We start from the raw sequence: 21,259 nt of genomic DNA, 5'->3' as shown, positions 1-21,259 counted from the left end.
CTTTATTTATTTCCAACATTTGTGTCAAAACCAAGATCGGGATGTTTTCTTTCATCGTACTCTATTTATCGTACGAAATGAACTTAATTTTTTTCCAGGTTTGAAATGAGTTGAATTTAAAAGTTTTTATGTTTGGAGTGTAGCAAAAAAGAAAAGAAAGACCTTAATTGTTTTAGAGTTCAATTGGATCAATTTTCCCCGCTTTGGTGACATTTTCTTCTTGGGTGCACTCAAATGGCGGAATCTCTTACTGTTGGCTTTCCATGGATCATGTGCTACGAGAGTGACGCCCCAAAACCTATTATTAATACATGTAATGGATTCTACTACGACAACTTTAGTCCTAATAATCCTAACGGCCCAAAAATGTTTACTGAAAATGTAACGATCCAAGCCCACCGCTAGTAGATATTATACTTTTTGGGCTTTCTCTTTCGGCCTTTCTGTCAAGGTTTTTAAAACGTATTTGCTAGGTTTTGTATGAGCGTTTCTTTCCCACGGTGACGGTCGATTCTAAATTTTTCTCTTCTAGATTTTTCTCTTCTAGGTTTTTATGTTTGGAGTGTAGCAAAAAAGAAAAGAAAGACCTTAATTGTTTTAGAGTTCATTGGATCAATTGGTGCACTCAAATGGTGGAATCTCTTACGGTTGGCTTTCCATGTATCATATGCCAAGAGAGTGACGCCCCAAAACCTATTATTAATACATGTACTGGATTCTACTACGATAACTTTAGTCCTAATAATCCTAACGGCCCAAAAATGTTTACTGAAAATGTAACGATCCAAGCCCACCGCTAGTAGATATTATACTTTTTGGGCTTTCTCTTTCGGTCTTCCTGTCAAGGTTTTAAAAACGTGTTTGCTAGGTTTTGTATGGGCGTTTCTTTCCCATGGCGACCGTCGATTCTAGATTTTTCTCTTCGAGGTTCTTCCAGGACTTTGGCCATTCTTAATGGTCTTTGGGTTAAATGCCTCCACCATGTGATGGGTCTTTGGGTTCAAACCCAAAACAAATTTTTCCATCATCTTTTCCTCAGTGTCTACTAATGATGATGCAAACCTCTTCAACCTCATGAACTCCTTGTCATACTGATCTATGATGCGTTCGCCCTGAGTCAGATAATTGAACTCTTGTTGTTTTTTGACACGGGTTTTCTTCGGGTAATATTGTTTCAAGAAGGCTTCCTTAAACTTGGCCCACGTCATGATCTCCCTCCTGGGTTAATACCACTTTTGTTATCTACCCACCAAACTTCTACGTCATTTTGTAGCATATAGGTCGCGCAGACTACCTTGTGGTCGTCTAGGCATCTCATTGATTCGAAGGTGGTTTCCATAGTTGCGATCCACAATCTGAGCTGCTGTGGGATCTTCCTTCGAACCGATGAAGGGACGTGGGTCGTACCATTTGAAGTCTCGTAGCTAGTTCACCCCTCTGTCAGGTTGCGAACTATTGGCTTGTTGTGTGGCCACCATAGTTTGCATCATTGCCTGAAATGACTCCTACATTAATCGTGTAGTGGGATCCAGTCCAGCCACTGGTGGTATCGAAGGTGGTGCAACTTGTGGGGGAGGGGTGACTTCTGGAGAAAGTGCAGCTTGTGGAGGAGGTGTAGCTTGTGGAGGAGGTGCAGGTTGGGGAGGTGGTTCCATTGGTGATACAACTAGTGGTGCAGGTGCACAGGGTCTAGTTGTCGACCCTTCTTGGGAAGAGCTCCTTCTAGCCTCTCCTCTTCCCCTTCCTTTAGTGGAAGGTCGTTCCCTTTCTCTTCTACCTCTTATGCGTCCTCTGAGCAACATAGTTCTAGAAACCAAAATAATTCTATCTAAATCTATTGTTTGCTATATATAACATAAAAATAAATAATACTATAGCTTAAAAACATGTCATATCATAGAAGCATACATTAACATAACATTCGATATTTAAAGCCAATCGCATTAAATATTATCACAAAAATGTTTGTCATTTTCTCATCTTACGTAAGGCGCACCTGACGGTGATGGGGCATCAATGATTGGACCGTGGAACATGTCAAACCTACGTTGTAGGTTAGTATCAAAGTTCTAGGTTAGACTAAGTCTTGGAATAACCTCCAGAAGAGAAAAACCCAGAATCAATGGTCGTCGTGGAAAAGAAACGCCCATATGAATTCAGGCAGACGGATTATACAAAGTTGATCAAGAGACCCCGTTATCATGACAGGTGACCTGCTCCGCCGCCAGTGGACAGAAACCCCAAGGATATAAAGAGGGGACAGGGACGTGAAAAGCCTTTATGTCGCGATTGTGGGAAACAACACTAGGGCAAATGTATGGCAAGCTCTAGGGTATGCTTTAGGTGCGGTCGTGTAGGTCACACAGCCAAATACTGCACTGGAAAGGACACGGGGAACCCAAGGGGACCACCTAGAGGCCCAGACAGTGGCGAACACCCCATGCAAACCCGCGCACAGGCCAGGGCATATGTAATGACTAGTAAGGATGCGGGAACGTCTGGCATCGTGGTGACAGGTACCATTTCTATTATACTAGGACACTTTGCATTAACATTATTTGATTATGGCTCTACACATTTTTTTGTTTATCTGTCTTTTGTTAGTCAAGCAAGGTTCACAATAGAACCCTTATTGCATGTGTTGTCTGTTGGCACTCCAGTGGGGTAGACCTAGTTACTGAAAATAAGGTAAAAGATGGACAAATAGTAGTAGTTGGACGAACTATCCATGTACACCTGAAAGTAGTAGATATGACAGATTTCGACGTCATATTAGGAATAAATTGGCTAGCCGAAAACTGTGCTAGCATAGACTGCCATAAGAAAGAAGTAATATTTACGGCACCAAACAGACCTAACTTCAAATTCAAAGGAACTTGCGCGGGAGCCACCCCAAAAAGAATATTGATGATGGAAGCCAAATGCCTAGAACTACAAGGGGGTTGGGCTATACTAGCCTGTGCATTAGACACAAAGGGAAAAGAGAAAATAATGGATGTGGTACCCATAGTAAACGAATTTCCAAATGTCTTCGTCGAGGACTTGTTAGGAGTCCCTTCTTTACGAGCAGTAGACTTTGGGATAGAACTTGAATTAGGAACGGGACCCATCTCCAAAGCATCATGTTGCATGGCCCCAGTGAAATTAAAAGAACTTAAACTACAACTACAAGACCTATTAGGCAAAGGTTTCATTCGACCTGCGTATCCCTTTCGGGTGCGCCACTGTTGTTTGTTAAAAAGAAAGACGGTTCGATGCACCTATGCATTGACTATAAAGAACTAAACAAGAGAACAATATAGAACAAATACCCACTGCCACACATCGAGAACCTATTCGACCAACTTCGAGAGGCTATGATATTTTTCAAAATAGATCTCTGATTAGAATACCACCAAATTAAAGTCAGAGACAAAGATGTACTAAAAACAGCCTTTCAAACCATATATGGTCACTACGAGTATCATTTGGCCTCACCAACGCTCCAACGATGTTCATGGAATTAATGAACCGTGTATTCAAGGAGTGCGTAGACATGTTTGTGATCGTGTTCATAGACGACATCCTAATATACTAAAAAACGCACCAAGAACACCTCCAAAAAGCCCTAACCATCTGGAGGGAAAACAAGTTGTATGCCAAAATTTTCAAATGTGAATTTTGGCTACGAAAAGTTTCGTTCTTAGAATATGTAGTGTCTAAAGATGAAATTTTAGTGGACCCCACTAAGATAGAAGCTATCACGAAATGGGAACACACAACTGTGGTCATCGAGGTACGTAGTTTCTTCAAGCTCATCCAAGAGGCTGGGCTTTACGTTGTCATGAGGATTGGTCCTTACGTGTGTGCCAAGTGGAACTGCGGAGGCTTTCCACTATGGTTGCACAATATGCCGGGAATCCAACTAAGAACTAACAATCAAGTCTACAAGAATGAAATGCAAACTTTCACGACGAAAATAGTGAATATGTGTAAACAAGGCAACCTCTTTGCATCGCAAGGAGGGCTAGTAATCTTAGCTCAAATCGAGGATGAGTATGGAAGCGTGATGACACCTTATGGAAATGTAGGAAAAATATATATCAATTGGTGCGCTCAAATGGTCGAATCTCTTAATATTGGCGTTCCATGGATCATGTGCCAATAGAGTGATGCCCACAACTTATCTTTAATACATGTAATGGATTCTACTGCGACAACTTTAGTCCTAACAATCCTAATAGCCCAAAAATGTTTACCGAAAATTTGGTGGGATGGTTCAAGAAATGGGGTGAAAAAGACCCCTACAGAACTGTAAAAGATGTATCCTTTTCTTTGGCAAGATTTTTTCGCTTATTATATTTTAATGAAGATGCGAAGAAAATGTTGTTGAAATTATCAAAAAATATTTCAATTCATGTCACATTGAAAGAAGAATGAAATTTCATTGTTATAAATTTTGGGTGGATTACAATTTAGAGTAATTTAGAGTTATTGTATTTTAATAATGTATTTTAAGATATTTTATTTACTTTAAGTTACATTTACATCATGGTTAATGATGACCATAAAGCATGAATGTTACCACTCTTGAAATGCTTTTAATAGTTTCATTTTGAGGCTATATAAAGACATGTATGTTGTATTTGTAAGGAGACTTGGAAAATATAGTAAAAAAAGCATTTATGCTCTCTTTAGCCAATGACTAAGTTTCTTTGCAATTTGATGTAGTTTAGGTTGTATGTAGAATCATTCAAGCTCGACATGATCAATCTTGCTTGTAGAGTGATTCGAATCTCAAACAAGTGTTCTTGCGTTGAGATATTTGATCAACAAAAATCATTCAAGCTAGACATGATTGATCTTACTTGTGGAGTGATTCAAATTTCAAACAATGTTCTTGCCTTGAGATATTCGATCAACAAGGTAATCCGAATCTTACTCCCCTTATAGTGATTTCCACATCACATTGTGGAATTAAAAAGAATAAATTTTCTATTTTTTTAGCTTGGTTGAGATCGATCATGTCAATCTTAAATGATTCTACATGCAACCTAAACTACACAGAATTTCAAAGAAACTTAGCCATTGGCTAAAGAAAGCACAAATGCTCATTTTACTATATTTTCAAGTCTACTTACAAATACAACCTACATGTTTTATATAGCCCCAAAATAAAACTATTAAAGACATTCCAAGAGTTGTAACATTCATACTTTATGATCATAATTAACCATGATGCAAATGTAACCTAAAGTAAATAAAATGTTATAAAATATATTAATGAAATACATAACTCTAAATTACTTTAAATTGTAATCCACACAAAATTTATAACAATCAAATTTCATTCTTCCTCAATGTGGCATGAATTGAAATATATTTTGATAATTTCAACAACATTTTTTTCGTATCTTCATTGAAATATATTGTATGATTGATGTCTTTTGATTTATATCACTATCTTTATTACATGTAATGGATTCTACTGCGACAACTTTAGTCCTAACAATCCTAACAACCCAAAAATGTTTACTGAAAATTGGGTGGGATGGTTCAAGAAATGGGGTGAAAAAGACCCTTACAGAACTGCAGAAGATGTACCCTTTTCTGTGGCAAGATTTTTTTGGTCGGGTAGCATGTATAACAATTATTACATGTACCACAGAGGTACCAACTTTGGAAGAACATCAGGAGGTCCATTCATCACTATGTCTTATGATTACAACGCCCCACTGTTAGATAAAAGCCCTGTGATTTTTTCTTATTTAGTTTATTCACGTTTTTACTTGAATTAGTTAGTTGAAGTTTTGTTAGATAATTTGACGCATACACGTGCCAGTGGAGTAGCATAATTTTAGTTGGCCATTTGGGTCATGTTTAGAATGGAGTGGCGCAAGTTTAGTTGGCCACTTCCGTCATTTTTAGAATATAGGTTTGTATCAAATACTGCAGTGAAATGAGAAACATCAGCGTAGTGTTTTAGCAACAACAAAACTAAAGGCTTTCGTTCTATTGATCCCTGTTATTTTCTTCCAAACTTTTAGCTCACTTGCTTTCTGTTTTTTTTCTTCCAAACATTTCTTGTTTTTCTTCCCTTCTTCCAAACATTTCTTATTGCTCTCACTAGCGGCCTCCTCAACCAGTCGCCAACACGAAGCCTCGACGGGAAGACACCACACGAGGTCTGGAAGCCTGCGGTACAACATCTTCGAGTGTTCGGTTGTGTCACGTACATGAAGATCACACGTCCTCACCTCGCCAAGCTCGATCTCAAGGGGCTGAAGGTTGTCTTCATCGGCTACGAATCAGGGAGCAAGGTGTCACGGTCATGCTTGTCCAGGGCGTGTTGCCCATGGCCGCATGCCCATGACAAGCCAAACCCTTGTAATGTCTTTTCATTCTAGTGTTTTTCCTTTTGTAATTCTAGGGCGTATGATGCCTAAAAAATATCATGTCTAGGCCTGCCAGACCTAAAATGGCTCAGAATGTACTATAGGGGGATATGACTAGTTGTCAACTTCTCCCTACCCAAGGTTATATGTGCTAAGCCGTTGTTATCTTTCTCTTGCTTGCTTATATAACGTCTCTTTCCAAAATCTCTCTTTCTAAAATCTCTCTCTCTCCTCGTTTTCTAAAACCTTCTTTTAAAACCGAGGCTAGAGGCTCGATCATACGTTGCTTGGCCGTAGGCGACGCAAGAACAAATTGGCTTAAGCTCACTTGTCGTTGGAAAGTGAGTGCGCACAATCGCTAGTCCGCTGCCTTCGAAAGCGCGATTGTGTCAAGTGGTATCAGAGCTTTGTTAGCTCCGTAACATCGTACAGACCGAAATCATGTCGACGACAAAGTCGACAACCAAAGCACAAGCCGACCGGCTTACGCTAATAGAGGAGGAAATGCTGTTCCTCAAAGAAGTCCCTAACACCCTCCACTTCCTGGAAGCACGGGTGACCAAATTGAGTGGGAAAGTCGTAGAGATCGACGCCATAGGCAACCGCCTGGATAGGTTGCCAATCGCAGAACTGATGTTTCGAGTGACCTCGCTCGAAGAAAGAGTTGCTCCTACGAGCAGCCCAAAACTATCTGGTAGTCCGGATAGCTCTATCGCGCACAAAGAGGGACGTGGCGAAGAGTTCGACGTACTACAAAATACAATGATGAGTTTGTTCAATGGATTAGCTGATGAATTCAGAACAACAATCGACGACCTCCAAGAAAGGATGGCCACCATGAGCACTCGAATGGAAGTGACCATGAAAGCCGTGGAGGGCGTCACGGCTAGGCAAACTAATGTAGGATCCAACAAACTAAGGTTCCCAGACCCTAGAGCCTTCAAAGGGAATCGGGACGCCAAAGAGTTGGAAAACTTCATCTTTGATGTCGAATAGTACTTCAAAGCCACAACGGCTTGTACGGACGACAAGAAGGTGACTGTAGCCACGATGTATCTCATAGACGACGCCAAACTGTGGTGGCGTACGAAGGTGCAAGACATCGAGGATGGATTGTGCACCATCGACTCATGGGAGGACCTCAAGAGAGAGTTGAGGGAACAATTCCTCCCCGAAAACGCAGGACATATAGCAATGGAGAAAATAGTAGCCCTGAAACATACTAGAAACATACGGGACTATGTCAAACAGTTCTCAACCTTGATGCTAGATATCAGGGGCACAGCAGAGAAGGACAAGGTGTTCTTCTTTATAAATGGGCTACAGCCATGGGCCAAAACAAAGATACATGAGAACAGGGTCCAAACCCTAGCTGCCGTAATGGCCTACGCCGAGAGACTCTGATATGATAAAGAATCAATACAAGGGGAATAAGATTCGGATTACCTTGTCGATCGAATATCTCAAGACAAGAACATTTTGTTTGAGATTCGAATCACTCCAGAAGCAAGATCGATCATGTCTAGCTTCAATGATTCTTGTTGATCAAATATCTCAAGACAAGAACACTTGTTTGAGATTCGAATCACTCCACAAGCAAGATTGATCATGTCGAGCTTGAATGATTCTACATGCAACCTAAACTACATAGAGTTGCAAAGAAACTTAGCCATTGGCTAAAGAAAAGCACAAATGCTTCTTTACTATATTTTCAAAGTCCTTCTTACAAATACAACATACATGGCTTTATATAGCCTAAAAAATGAAACCATTAAAGGCATTCCAAAAGTTGTAACATTCACACTTTATGGCCATAATTAGCCATTATGTAAATGTAACCGAAATTAAATAAAAAGTCTTAAAATACAATAACTCTAAATTATAACCCACCCAAAATTTACAACAATCAAACTTCATTCTTCTTCAATGTAGCATGAATTGAAACATCTTTTTGATAATTTTGACAACCTTTTCTTCACATCTTCATTGAAGTATATTGTATGATTGATGTCTCTTGGTTCATATCATTCTCCACTTCTTCAAGAGGATTCGTCCTCGAATCTATTTGTGTAACTTTGCTGCAAAAAATAAGTTATGGAAATACAAAGGACCTCACAACACTCTCTCACGTGTATACACTCAAGGAATTTTAGGCCACTCTGTTTGCACTCATTTACACAAATGAAGCTCTCATTCTCACCTCTCAAAATTTTAAATAGAGCAAAGATTGAATTTTGAACTTTGGGTCGATTAAAAACTAAAAAGATGAAAATAAATAAAAATTAAATTGAGAAGAAACGCAAAGGAAACATATATCCGATCTTGAGCCTGAAGCTCTGATACCAAATGATAAGATAAGGAATCAATACAAGGGGAATAAGATTCGGATTACCTTGTTGATCGAATATCTCAAGCCAAGAACACTTTGTTTGAGATTCGAATCACTCCAGAAGCAAGATCGATCATGTCTAGCTTCAATGATTCTTGTTGATCAAATATCTCAAGACAAGAACACTTGATTGAGATTCGAATCACTCCACAAGCAAGATTGATCATGTCGAGCTTGAATGATTCTACATGCAACCTAAACTACATAGAGTTGCAAAGAAACTTAGCCATTGGCTAAAGAAAAGCACAAATGCTTCTTTACTATATTTTCAAAGTCTTATTACAAATACAACATAGATGGCTTTATATAGCCTCAAAAATGAAACTATTAAAGGCATTCCAAAAGTTGTAACATTCACACTTTATGGCCATAATTAGCCATTATGTAAATGTAACCGAAATTAAATAAAAAGTCTTAAAATACAATAACTCTAAATTATAACCCACCCAAAATTTACAACAATCAAACTTTATTCTTCTTCAATGTAGCATGAATTGAAACATCTTTTTGATAATTTTGACAACCTTTTCTTCACATCTTCATTGAAGTATATTGTATGATTGATGTCTCTTGGTTCATATCATTCTCCACTTCTTCAAGAGGATTCGTCCTCGAATCTATTTGTGTAACTTTGCTGCAAAAAATAAGTTATGGAAATACAAAGGACCTCACAACACTCTCTCACGTGTATACACTCAAGGAATTTTAGGCCACTCTGTTTGCACTCATTTACACAAATGAAGCTCTCATTCTCACCTCTCAAAATTTTAAATAGAGCAAAGATTGAATTTTGAACTTTGGGTCGATTAAAAACTAAAAAGATAAAATAAATAAAAACAAATTGAAAAGAAACGCAAAGGAAACATATATCCGATCTTGAGCCTGAAGCTCTGATACCAAATGATATGATAAAGAATCAATACAAGGGGAATAAGATTCAGATTACCTTGTCGATCGAATATCTCAAGACAAGAACATTTTGTTTGAGATTCGAATCACTCCAGAAGCAAGATCGATCATGTCTAGCTTCAATGATTCTTGTTGATCAAATATCTCAAGACAAGAACACTTGTTTGAGATTCGAATCACTCCACAAGCAAGATTGATCATGTCGAGCTTGAATGATTCTACATGCAACCTAAACTACATAGAGTTGCAAAGAAACTTAGCCATTGGCTAAAGAAAAGCACAAATGCTTCTTTACTATATTTTCAAAGTCCTTCTTACAAATACAACATACATGGCTTTATATAGCCTAAAAAATGAAACTACTAAAGGTATTCCAAAAGTTGTAACATTCTACTTTATGGCCATAATTAGCCATTATGTAAATGTAACCGAAATTAAATAACAAGTCTTAAAATACAATAACTCTAATTTGTAACCCACCCAAAATTTACAACAATCAAACTTCATTCTTCTTCAATGTAGCATGAATTGAAACATCTTTTTGATAATTTTGACAACCTTTTCTTCACATCTTCATTGAAGTATATTGTATGATTGATGTCTCTTGGTTCATATCAGACTCGTAGACTGTGGGAACGAAGCAGGATCCCAAAGAAGAACGACACCGGCCCCAAACACTGGGGGCAAAACATACAAGCCACCAGGTCATCGAAATGGAAGCCCCAACAGACCGAGTGGATGGACGGATAGACCTCCTCAGAACAATCAAGCGGGGACATCTCGAGGACCTTACCATCAAAGAAACCACCTGACGATGCCTTTACAATGCATGTTGTGTAAAGGTCCCCACAAAATATCCTACTGTCCTCATCGGGCCTCTCTCACTACGCTCCAAGTGTCTATTCAAGAGAGCAATGAAGCAAGGGTTGAATCTATGTTAGACAAGAAGGAAGATCAAGACAATCCCTGGATGGGCGCGCTTAAATTCTTATTAGCCCTCCAACGGAAGGTCGAACCGAAGGAGATAATAGAAAAAGGACTCATGTTCGTAGATGCGGTAATAAATTCTCAACCGAGCAAGAGCACTCTGATAGATTCAGGAGCAACCCACAACTTTATCGCCGATCAAGAAGCCCGAAGATTGGGACTCACCGTAGGAAAGGACCCGGAAAAAATGAAAGCTGTCAACTCCGAGGCCTTGCCTATTGTGGGAGTTTCCAAAAGAGTCCCCTTCAAGATAGGGGATTGGACAGGGGAGCTAGATCTTGTCGTGGTTCGCATGGACGACTTCGACGTGGTACTGGGGATGGAGTTCCTCCTGGAACACAAAGTCATCCCAATGCCATTGGCAAAATGTTTGGTGATCACCGACCGCAACCCCACAGTAATACCTGCAAGCATCAAGCAACCAGGTAATATTCGAATGATCTCGGCCATACAATTAAAAAGGGAACTCGCACGAGAGGAACCCACATTTATGGCCATACCATTGATGGAAGAGGCGACCACCGAGGAAATCATCCCAAATGAAATCAAGGAAGTACTATACAGTTATGCTGACATAATGCCAGAGAGCTTACCCCAAACATTACCACCTCGTCGAGGCATTGATCACGAAATCGAACTCCTCCCTGGAGTTAAACCGCCAGCAAAGAATGCATACCGGATGGCTCCGCCCGAGTTAGCCGAATTGAGAAAACAACTGGATGAGTTGTTGACGGCAAGATTCATCCGCCCGGCAAAGGCACCTTACGGGGCCCCCGTACTGTTCTAGAAGAAGAAGGATGGGACGTTGCGTCTGTGCATAGACTATAGAGCCTTAAACAAGGTGACGGTACGCAACAAATACCCACTACCAATAATATCCGACTTGATCGACCAGCTTCACGGGGCCAAATACTTCACGAAGTTGGACTTGCGATCTGGGTATTACCAAGTACGTATTGCCAAGGGGGATGAGCCCAAGACAACGTGCGTAACAAGATATGGGGCCTTCGAATTCCTAGTAATGCCCTTTGGCTTGACAACGCCCCAGCTACTTTCTTCACGTTGATGAACCAAGTTTTCTACGAATACTTGGACCAATTCGTCATAGTATACCTCGACGACATAGTTGTCTACAATAAAACTCTGGAGGAACACAAAGTGCACTTGAAGCTGGTGTTTGACAAGCTGCGACAAAATCAACTGTATGTGAAGAAAGAGAAATGTGCATTCGCACAGACATGCATCAACTTCCTTGGACATGTCGTCAAATGTGGACAAATCAGTATGGATAGCGACAAGATAAAAGCTATCCAAGAATGGAAGGTTCCTACTTCCGTATCCGAGGTGCGATCCTTCTTAGGATTAGCCAACTACTATAGGTGGTTCGTCGAAGGGTTTTCACGACGAGCCGCCCCATTGACAGAGCTGTTGAAGAAAGACCACCCTTGGTCGTGGTCAAATGATTGTCAAATGACCTTTGAAAATCTGAAAACAACCATGACGAGGGGCCCTGTCCTCGGGTTGGTAGATGTTACAAAGCCATTTGAAATAGAAACGGATGCTTCCGACTTTGCTCTAGGTGGGGTCCTTATTCAAGAAGGCCACCCCATCGCTTATGAAAATCGAAAGCTCAACGATGCCGAACGAAGATACACTGTCTCCGAGAAAGAAATGCTGGCTGTAGTCCATTGCCTTCGAGTCTGGGGACAGTATCTCTTGGGATCACAGTTCGTAGTGAAGACGGATAACAGCACCATTTGCCACTTCTTAAATCAACCAAAATTAACGGCAAAACAAGCCCGGTGGCAGGAGTCATTGGCCGAATTCGACTTCAAGTTCGAACACAAAGCAGGAAAGAACAATCAAGCAGCCGACGCACTGAGTCGGAAAGGCGAACATGCGGCCCTGTGCATGTTAGCCCATATTCATTCAAGTAAGATCGATGGATTGATGCGCGACATCATCATGGAACATTTACATAAAGACCCATCGGCCAAAGCCGTCGTCGAACTAGCTAAAGCTGGGAAAACACGACAGTTTTGGGTTGAGGGAGACCTCCTGATGACCAAAGGAAACAGATTGTATGTCCTAAGAACGGGGGAACTGAGGAAGAAGCTCATCCAAGAATGTCATGATACCTTATGGGTCGGACACCCTGGGTGGCAAAGAACATACGCACTAATAAAGAAGGGGTACTTCTGGCCAAACATGCGAGACGACATCATGCAATACACCAAGACGTGCCTCATCTGTCAATAGGACAAAGTCGAGAAAACCAAAGTCTCAGGACTCTTGGAACCTCTACCTGTGCCAACAAGACCCTGGGAAAGTGTATCTCTGGACTTCATAACACACCTCCCAAAATTCGGGGAATATGACACCATCTTGGTTATTGTCGACTGATTCTCAAAATATGCGACATTCATCCCCACTCCCAAATTATGCTCGGTGGAACTCACAGCCCAACTATTTTTCAAGCACGTTGTAAAGTTATGGGGCATTCCTTCGAGCATCATCAGTGATATGGATGGCAGATTCATTGGGACATTCTGGACTGAGTTATTCGCCTTCTTGGGAACAACCTTAAACATCTCCTCGAGTTATCACCCTCAAACCGATGGACAGACAGAACGGTTCAATTGCTTGCTCGAAGAGTACTTACGTCACTTCGTCAACGCTCGCCAGAAGAACTGGATACAACTGTTAGATGTCGCCCAATTTTGCTTCAATTGCCAGACAAGCTTGTCTAGGGAAAGAGTCCCTTCGAAATTGTAAGTGGAAGACATCCGACCTTATCCCATATTATTGATCATCCCTATGTAGGAAAAAACTCTACCACCCTGACCCGAGCATATTTGGAGAAGGCTTCCAAGCATATGAAAAAGTGGGCAGACAAGAAGCGTCGCCCCCTTCAATTCCGAGCAGGAGATCAAGTGCTCATCAAGCTGAGACCAGAACAGATCAGATTTCGGAGCCGAAAGGACTAGAGACTAGTTCGAAAATATGAAGGCCCGGTTGAAGTCCTTAAAAAGATCGGGGCTACCTCCTACCGAGTTGCACTACCCGCGTGGATGAAAATCCACCCAGTAATTCATGTGAGCAACTTGAAGCCCTACCACCCTGACCCAGACGACGACCAACGAAATGCAATCACGAGACCAAGCATCGATCTAAAGCAAAAAGAAACAAAAGAAGTAGAAGAGATCCTAGCCGACAGGGTTAGGAAGATAGGAAGACCTGTACGGACGATTCGTGAACTCCTTGTCAAATGGAAGAATCTCCCTACAGAGGAAACCAGTTGGGAACGCGCCGAAGATCTGAACTCCGCCGCCACCCACATCGCAAGGTTTGAAAGTAGTCGGTTGACAGGAACGTCAACCAATTAGGTGGGGGAGGATGTCACGGTCATGCTCATCTAGGGCGTGTTGCCCATGGCCGCATGCCCATGACAAGCCAAACCCTTGTCATGTCTTTTCATTCTAGTGTTTTTCCTTTTGTAATTCTAGGGCGTATGACGCCTCAAAAATATCATGTCTAGGCCTGCCAGACCTAAAATGGCTCAGAATGTACTACAGGGGATATGACTAGTTGTCAACTTCTCCCTACCCAAGGTTATATATGCTAAGCCATTGTTATCTTTCTCTTGCTTGCTTATATAATGTCTCTTTTCAAAATCTCTCTTTCTAAAATCTCTCTCTCTCCTCGTTTTCTAAAACTTTCTTTTAAAACCGAGGCTAGAGGCTCGATCATATGTCGCTTGGCCGTAGGCGACGCAAGAACAAATTGGCTTAAGCTCACTTGTCGTTGGAAAGTGAGTGCCGCACAATCGTTAGTCCGCTGCCTTCGAAAGCGCTATTGTGTCACAAGGCGTACAAGCTCTATGATCCTGCGGGGGGCGAGCTCACGTGTCGCAACGTCGTCTTCACGATGAGAACTCCTTCTGACAGTGGAACGATGTGACTGAGGAGGGCCAAAATCCATATCAATTGACAGTGGAGTACCTCGTCACCGAGCCAGGAGAAGAAGGAGATGTGACCGAGCTAGGACACTGTTACCGCTGCCAACAGCTGCATCGGATACACCTACACCAACACTGGCCGCAACTCCTGCTACGCCCCTTGAACCAGTGGAGTTCGCAACACTATGTACTACGGATTCGACGCTGGATGCTGATCACGATGATGGTCTGGCAGCTGTTGGATTTCGTTAATCAGCCAGGGAAATCCTTTTCTTTTCGGTCAGAGGAAATCGTTGACGGGAAGTTGTTGGAAGAAAATAAAAATCGTAAAATAACAAAGAGAGAGAATTGCTGAAATTTTGACTGTGCTTTAAAATCAGGTCGTGAAATCTTCTGAACATGGCTGGAGAGTGGCCAACTAAATCTGTGCCACTTCCTAGCCACTTCCTAGCCACTTCCTACAAAATTGCCGTCTAAAACTTTGGTAATCCCTTCGACGTGTTTGTCAAATCTTCTAAAACCTAGATGTAAAGGCAGTTTGCCGTGCACCGAACTTGCGTGAGCAACCATCGTCGATCATCGCGGATCCTAAGTAGCCCGCGCTTGATGAAAATGTGGCAGCCGACCTTATCGAGTTGACCCAGGCTCACAATATTACCATTCGACGTGTTTGTCAAATCTTCTAAAACCTGGATGTAAAGGCAGTTTGCCGTGCACCGAACTTGCATGAGCAACCGTCGTTGATCATCGCGGATCCTAAGTAGCCTGCGCTTGATGGAAATGTGGCAGCCGACCTTATCGAGTTGACTCAGGCTCACAATATTACCATTCGACGTGTTTGTCAAATCTTCTAAAACCTGGATGTAAAGGCAGTTTGCCGTGCACCAAACTTGCGTGAGCAACCGTCGTTGATCATCGCGGATCCTAAGTAGCCCGCGCTTGATGGAAATGTGGCAGCCGGCCTTATCGAGTTGACCCAGGCTCACAATATTAGCCTTAAGCCTCGGGATGAAGTAGACGCCTGCTTCCATACATTTGATTTCGGTTTACAATTATAGCTTCCATACCTGTCCCAAAAGTAAACCAACCCCTTGGGACTGCTACGAAAAACCCCATCAAATTTCAAAGTTGACGCCGATTAGCCTGTCATCGGGGTGTCGACCTCTTCGTGGTGGTGATGGAGATGCCAGCACTTAGTGGCGGCGTGGAGGAGTGAGAGTAAGCCTACTCGGGATGGACCTCACGATGTGTTTATTTTCACGCTTTACATTTTTTTCTACTCGAACCTAAGACCTAGGCTTTGTTAGGTTGATGCTCTAACCACTTGAGCTATTCAACTTGACTATTGATAGGTTGGCTCCTCCGCAATGATATACACCGATGGCTTCAACCGGGCTCTGATACCAGTTGTTGGATTTCGTTAATTGGCCAGGGAAATCCTTTTCTTTTCGGTGAGAGGAAATCGTTGACGGGAAGTTGTTGGAAGAAAATAAAAAGCATAAAATAATAAAGAGAGAGAATTGCTGAAATTTTGACTGTGCTTAAAATCAAGTTGTGAAATCTTCTAAACAGATTTTCTATTTAAATATAACTTATCCTAAGATGGCTGGAGAGTGGCCAACTAAATCTGTGCGAGTTCCTACAAAATTGCCGTCTATAACTTTGGTAATCCATTCGACGGGTTTTCAAATGGTCAAATGGAGGTATTCAATCAACTAATGAAATTGTGTGAATCTAAATAAGAAAAAACTCAGGTTTTATCTAACAGCAGCCAATTACCAGAAGATTGAAGACTTACTAGGAGAAGGTGAACCACCGAGACTGGCGGTGTGTGAGCTCGAAGAGGAGGTAGCCGAACTGCATGCCATCAGCGTGGATGAACATAACTCTTTCGCCGAAGCAGAGAAGAACCTATGCTGGCTGAAGGCAATGCAAGAAGACATGACGTCCATCACTGAGAACAAGACGTGGAGTCTGGAGGACATACTGCTAGGACACCCAGCTATAGAACTCAAATGGCTGTTCAAGCTGAAGTGTAACGAAGAGGGAGAAGTTGTGAAGCACAATGCCTGTCTGGTGGCGAAAGGCTACGTCCAGAAGCAAGGGGTAGACTTCAAAGAGGTGTTTGCGCCGGTGGCAAGGTTGGAATCCATCTGCCTGTTGCTAGCGATCGCGGCAGTCACTCTTGGGAGGTCCACCATATGGATGTGAAGTCTGCTTTCCTCATAGGAGAGTTAAAAGAGACCATCTACGTCCGACTACCACCTGGCTTCATCGACGACAAAAATCTCGCTAAGGTACTGCGCTTGCACAAGGCGCTCTACAGACTTCAGCAAGCATTAGGAGCCTGAAACACAAAGCTCGACAGTACCTTGTTGACGCTCAAGTTCAAGCGTTGTGCTTCTGAGCATGGCATGTACACGCGCAACCATGGCGAGCAGCGCCTGATCGTGGGAGTGTACATCGACGATCTCATAATCACTGGAGGTGACATGGAAGTTTTTGAAAGATTCAAGAGGGAGATGTTAACGACCTTTAAGATAAGCGATCTGACGTGCTCAGCTATTACCTCGGCATCAAAGTGCAGCAGAGTACTGCCACCATCACCATATGTCAAAGTGCGTATGCAAAGAAGCTGCAGGACGCAACTGGGCTAGCGGGCAGTAACTCTACAAGGACACCAATGGAGGCCCGACTCCAGTTAAGGAAGGCCGGCACTACGCTGGTTATCGATGCCACCAATTACCACAGCATCTTTGGGAGTTTGCGCTATCTAGTAAACACTCACCCTGACATCGTCTATTCCGTTGGATACGTAAGTAGGTTTATGGAAGTACCAATGGTGGAGCATCTTGCGCTATGTGGCCGAAACCAAAGACTGGGTGTGAGATACTGTGTAGGGAGAGGAAGAAAGAAGCTTGAGCTGGTTGGCTGTAGTGATAGTGACATGGCAGGTGACGTTGATGATCGTAAGAGCATCAGCGGGATGATTTACTTCCTCTCAGACAGAGCGATCTGCTGGAAATCAACTAAATAGAAGGTAGTTGCTCTGTCTTCATGCGAAGCAGAGTACATTGCCGCTTCGACTGCGGTTACATAGGGGGTTTGGCTTGCGCGACTGATGGAGGAGCTGATCGAAAGAGAAGGCAATCCACCAATGTTGTACGTGGATAACAAATCTACAATCTCCTTGCACGACCGGAGCAAACACATAGAGATCAGGTTCCATTACATCTAGGAATGTGCAGATTGGGGGCTTATCAAGATTGACTTCATCCGAATAGAGGAACAACTTGGAGAAATCTTCATCAAATCTCTAGCGCGGGTAAAATTTGAGGAACTACGCTCAAAGATCAGAGTTCAAATAATAAGGTAGATATATCACAGGTTTTAGGAGAAGATTGTTTGATAATAGCCCTATGATTTTTCCTTATTTAGTTTATTCACGTTACTTGAATGAGTTAGTTGAAATTTTGTTTGATAATTTGACGCATACACGTGCAGTGGAGTAGCATAATTCTAACTGGCCAGTTGGGCCATACTTAGGAGGGAGTGACGCAAGTTTAGTTAGCCACATCCGTCATTTTTAGAATATAAGTTTGTTTTAAATACTGAAACATTTGTTTTAGCAACAACAAAACAAAAGGCTTTCCATTCTCTTGCTCTTATTTTCTTCCCAACTTTTAGTTCACTAGCTTTCTGTTTTTTTTTTTCCTTCCAAACATTTCTTTTAGTTTTTCTTCTTCTTTCTCCTTTGTTTTCTTCTTTCAAAGATTTCTTACTGCTCTCACCAGCGGTCTCAGTCAAAACATAGCACCCACTTGATGAATATAGGAACTTGAATCAACTCAAATGGGAGCATCTCAAACTTCATGCATTGATCAAATTGGGAGAGAAGATTCTCACTAATGGCACCAGTTCAGACCAAGACTTTGGCAGATCGGTAACTTTAACGAAATTCTCTAACCAAGCAACATGAAAGATGTTCTGCTTTTTTAGCAACACATATGGGAGAAATGATGTTCCTATAGATTTGCAGGCAAATGGAAAATATTTTGTACTAGCTTGGTCTATGAGCATTCTTGATGGTTGCAATGGTTAGATAAAACCTGAGTTTTTCCTTATTTAGATTCACACGATTTCATTAGTTGATTGAGTACCTCCGTTTGACCATTTGACAAACACATTACCAAAGTTTTAGACGGCAATTTTGTAGGAAGTGACACAGATTTAGTTGGCCACTCGCCAGCCATTTGTAGGATAAATTATATTTAAATAGTTAAATCTATTAAGAAGATTTAACCACCTGATTTTAAGCACAGTCAATATTTCAGCAATTCTCTCTCTTTGTTATTTTACGCGTTTTATTTTCTTCCAACAACTTCCCGTCAACGATTTCCTCTCACCGAAAAGAAAAGGATTTCCCTGACCGATTATCGAAAAACAACAGCAACAAGGAGGTTTACAACACTGCAAATGTTAATTCTCAAACATCCATGTACGTGAAAGAACAAAACGAGAAGGAAAATGCACGACTCTCGTGGACTTGGGCTTTGGATCCCATGAGAGACACTCTACAAGGAAATGGTAGATTTAAGGCACACCTTCTTTCGGAACAAAATGGAATCATTAGTGAGACTGAAGAATTACGATGCATTTTATGACACGGTGCCAATAGAAATTGATGGAGGTCCCATTTATCTAATTGGAGATGGAAATATCACAACAGATTTGTCAACAAATTTATGGTCTTATAAGTCTCGCAAGCACTAAGTTTAAGTCATTCTTTGACAGCGAGTGCGGGTGTGGCCCAAAGGATGATTTGTCAATCCAGCGTAAGGAAAAGCTTTCGCATGTAGTTAGACAAATTCTTTCTTCTAGGACTCGGGTATAGTTTCAACCAAGGTGCTCCCAAGAAAAGATTCTCGGGCAAGGTTTGAAATCAAATTCCGTTCAAACACGGGGACGAAGTGGCTTAGTGAGAAGAAGGGACGATAAGCTGAAATGGTGAGTTGCGCTTACGCCTGAATTACCTACTTTTTCCAATCTTAGCTTGCCATACGAGGTGCTTGGGAGACTTTACCCTACAATGACCAAGACCGCCAGCTCCCGAGGCAGCATGAACCCTCTTTACTTTATGAGGGAGACAAGGAGGAGTCCACTGTATTTAACCTTAACCATCAGCTAATGGCTCCAGCCTTGGCAAATTGGCAACTTTCTATCTAACAGTTATCCATCAACTAGCTCAGATTTCCGAGATGCTAGCACAATTGACCTTGAGGACAGACATCGAAAAGCCCTTTCTTTAAAGTACTTATCTTACCGAACCCATAAAGACCCTAAGTGCTTGAGTAAGTAAGTAGTACGTCTTTCCACCAAGAAGATAGGGAGAAAAGGAAAAGGGCACAGTCCCCTCTTTCCGCCTTCCTCGTTCCCCTAGACCTTCCCCGCAGAGTACTTCCTCAGGGCTCGAACCTGCCGCAATGCACCAACTCCTCATTGTTGGACCGAATGAGACCTCTATAGAAAGAAGCCATTTTGTGGACTAATATGAACTACTCTTCACTTCGCAGACTTTCACGCTCACAAGGATTGGTACCCTAGACATTAGGTAGACTGACGTTCTGTTTTAGCTAACAACTGAACTTAGAGCCCTTTATAGATATTACACACGACTGTAAAGACCTGATAAAGTAAGCCACCCTGGATGGGAGGAAGGATAAGATAGCCAGCACGTCTGATAAGATGATGAGGAATCCTTAGACGGACGGGCTGGAATGCGCCGCTTCGCTTAGTCGACTGAAAGAGAATCGAAGCATCCTACTTCACTGTAAATGCCGCTACGAATTCCATCCAACGAGCTAAAGGTCATACTAAGTTCCTTCTCTTTTCCTGCCTGAGACGGGTACTCCTGCCTCTGCCCCCAGTAGCTTCCTCTCTTGCATCCATTCACGAATCAAAATCAGGATAGTCAGTAGCTCCTCCAGCCTTGTCGGCATATCCTGAGAGAGGTCTCTTAAGAGTGTATAAACAAGAACTCAATCTAGTAATCCCGAGCATCAGAAGAAGATTTAGAAAGTCTTTTCCCACCCACAGGGAATACCTGGAGGCTTCTGGGGAATACAACCCCTAGAACAGCAAGCACTCCAAGAGGCTCGGCGGAGAGAGGGCCTGAAAATGAGGAAAGATTGATTCAAGCTAAATCACTGAATCAAATATGATAATCCTTCTTTCTACACCTTCTACTTCTACATTAACGCTGGAAACTGGATAGAAAGATAGCACACAAGAACCAAGAACAAGTGATTTAGCTCAAGCATTTACTCGTCTTGGGGCTAAGGTGGGATCTACTCAAGGACCTACTGGAGCAACAACCGTCTTTTTTATTGGTACCGCAGTAGCCCTTTGGTGGATTAAATGGAGAAATGAAGTAACTTTACCATCCGATGTTCTCACATAGTACCAAATGGAGCGCGTTAAATGAAAAATCTACCGGAAGGTGAATGACATGGTACAAAGCTAGCTTTAAGACCCCTTCGGGAACTGCCCAGTCGCATTGGACATGCAAGAGATGGGCAATCAGACTTGGGTAAATGGGCAAAGCATAGGACGATTTTTGCCTTCTTTCATATCTAGAAACGA

General features: G+C 42.0%; 1 pseudogene; it reads left to right on the top strand.

Annotated features, from left to right (window-relative positions):
* The first annotated feature begins 2,317 nt into the window (after nt 1-2,317).
* Nucleotides 2,318-19,281, top strand: LOC111439626 (annotated as a pseudogene).
* Nucleotides 19,282-21,259: the final 1,978 nt, after the last annotated feature.

The sequence above is a fragment of the Cucurbita moschata genome, unplaced genomic scaffold (assembly GCF_002738365.1).
Source record: "Cucurbita moschata cultivar Rifu unplaced genomic scaffold, Cmos_1.0 Cmo_Scf00098, whole genome shotgun sequence".
NCBI classification, from domain to species: Eukaryota; Viridiplantae; Streptophyta; class Magnoliopsida; order Cucurbitales; family Cucurbitaceae; genus Cucurbita; species Cucurbita moschata.
Note: the sequence above shows the minus strand (reverse complement) of the source record. Positions and strands in the feature narration are given on the sequence as shown.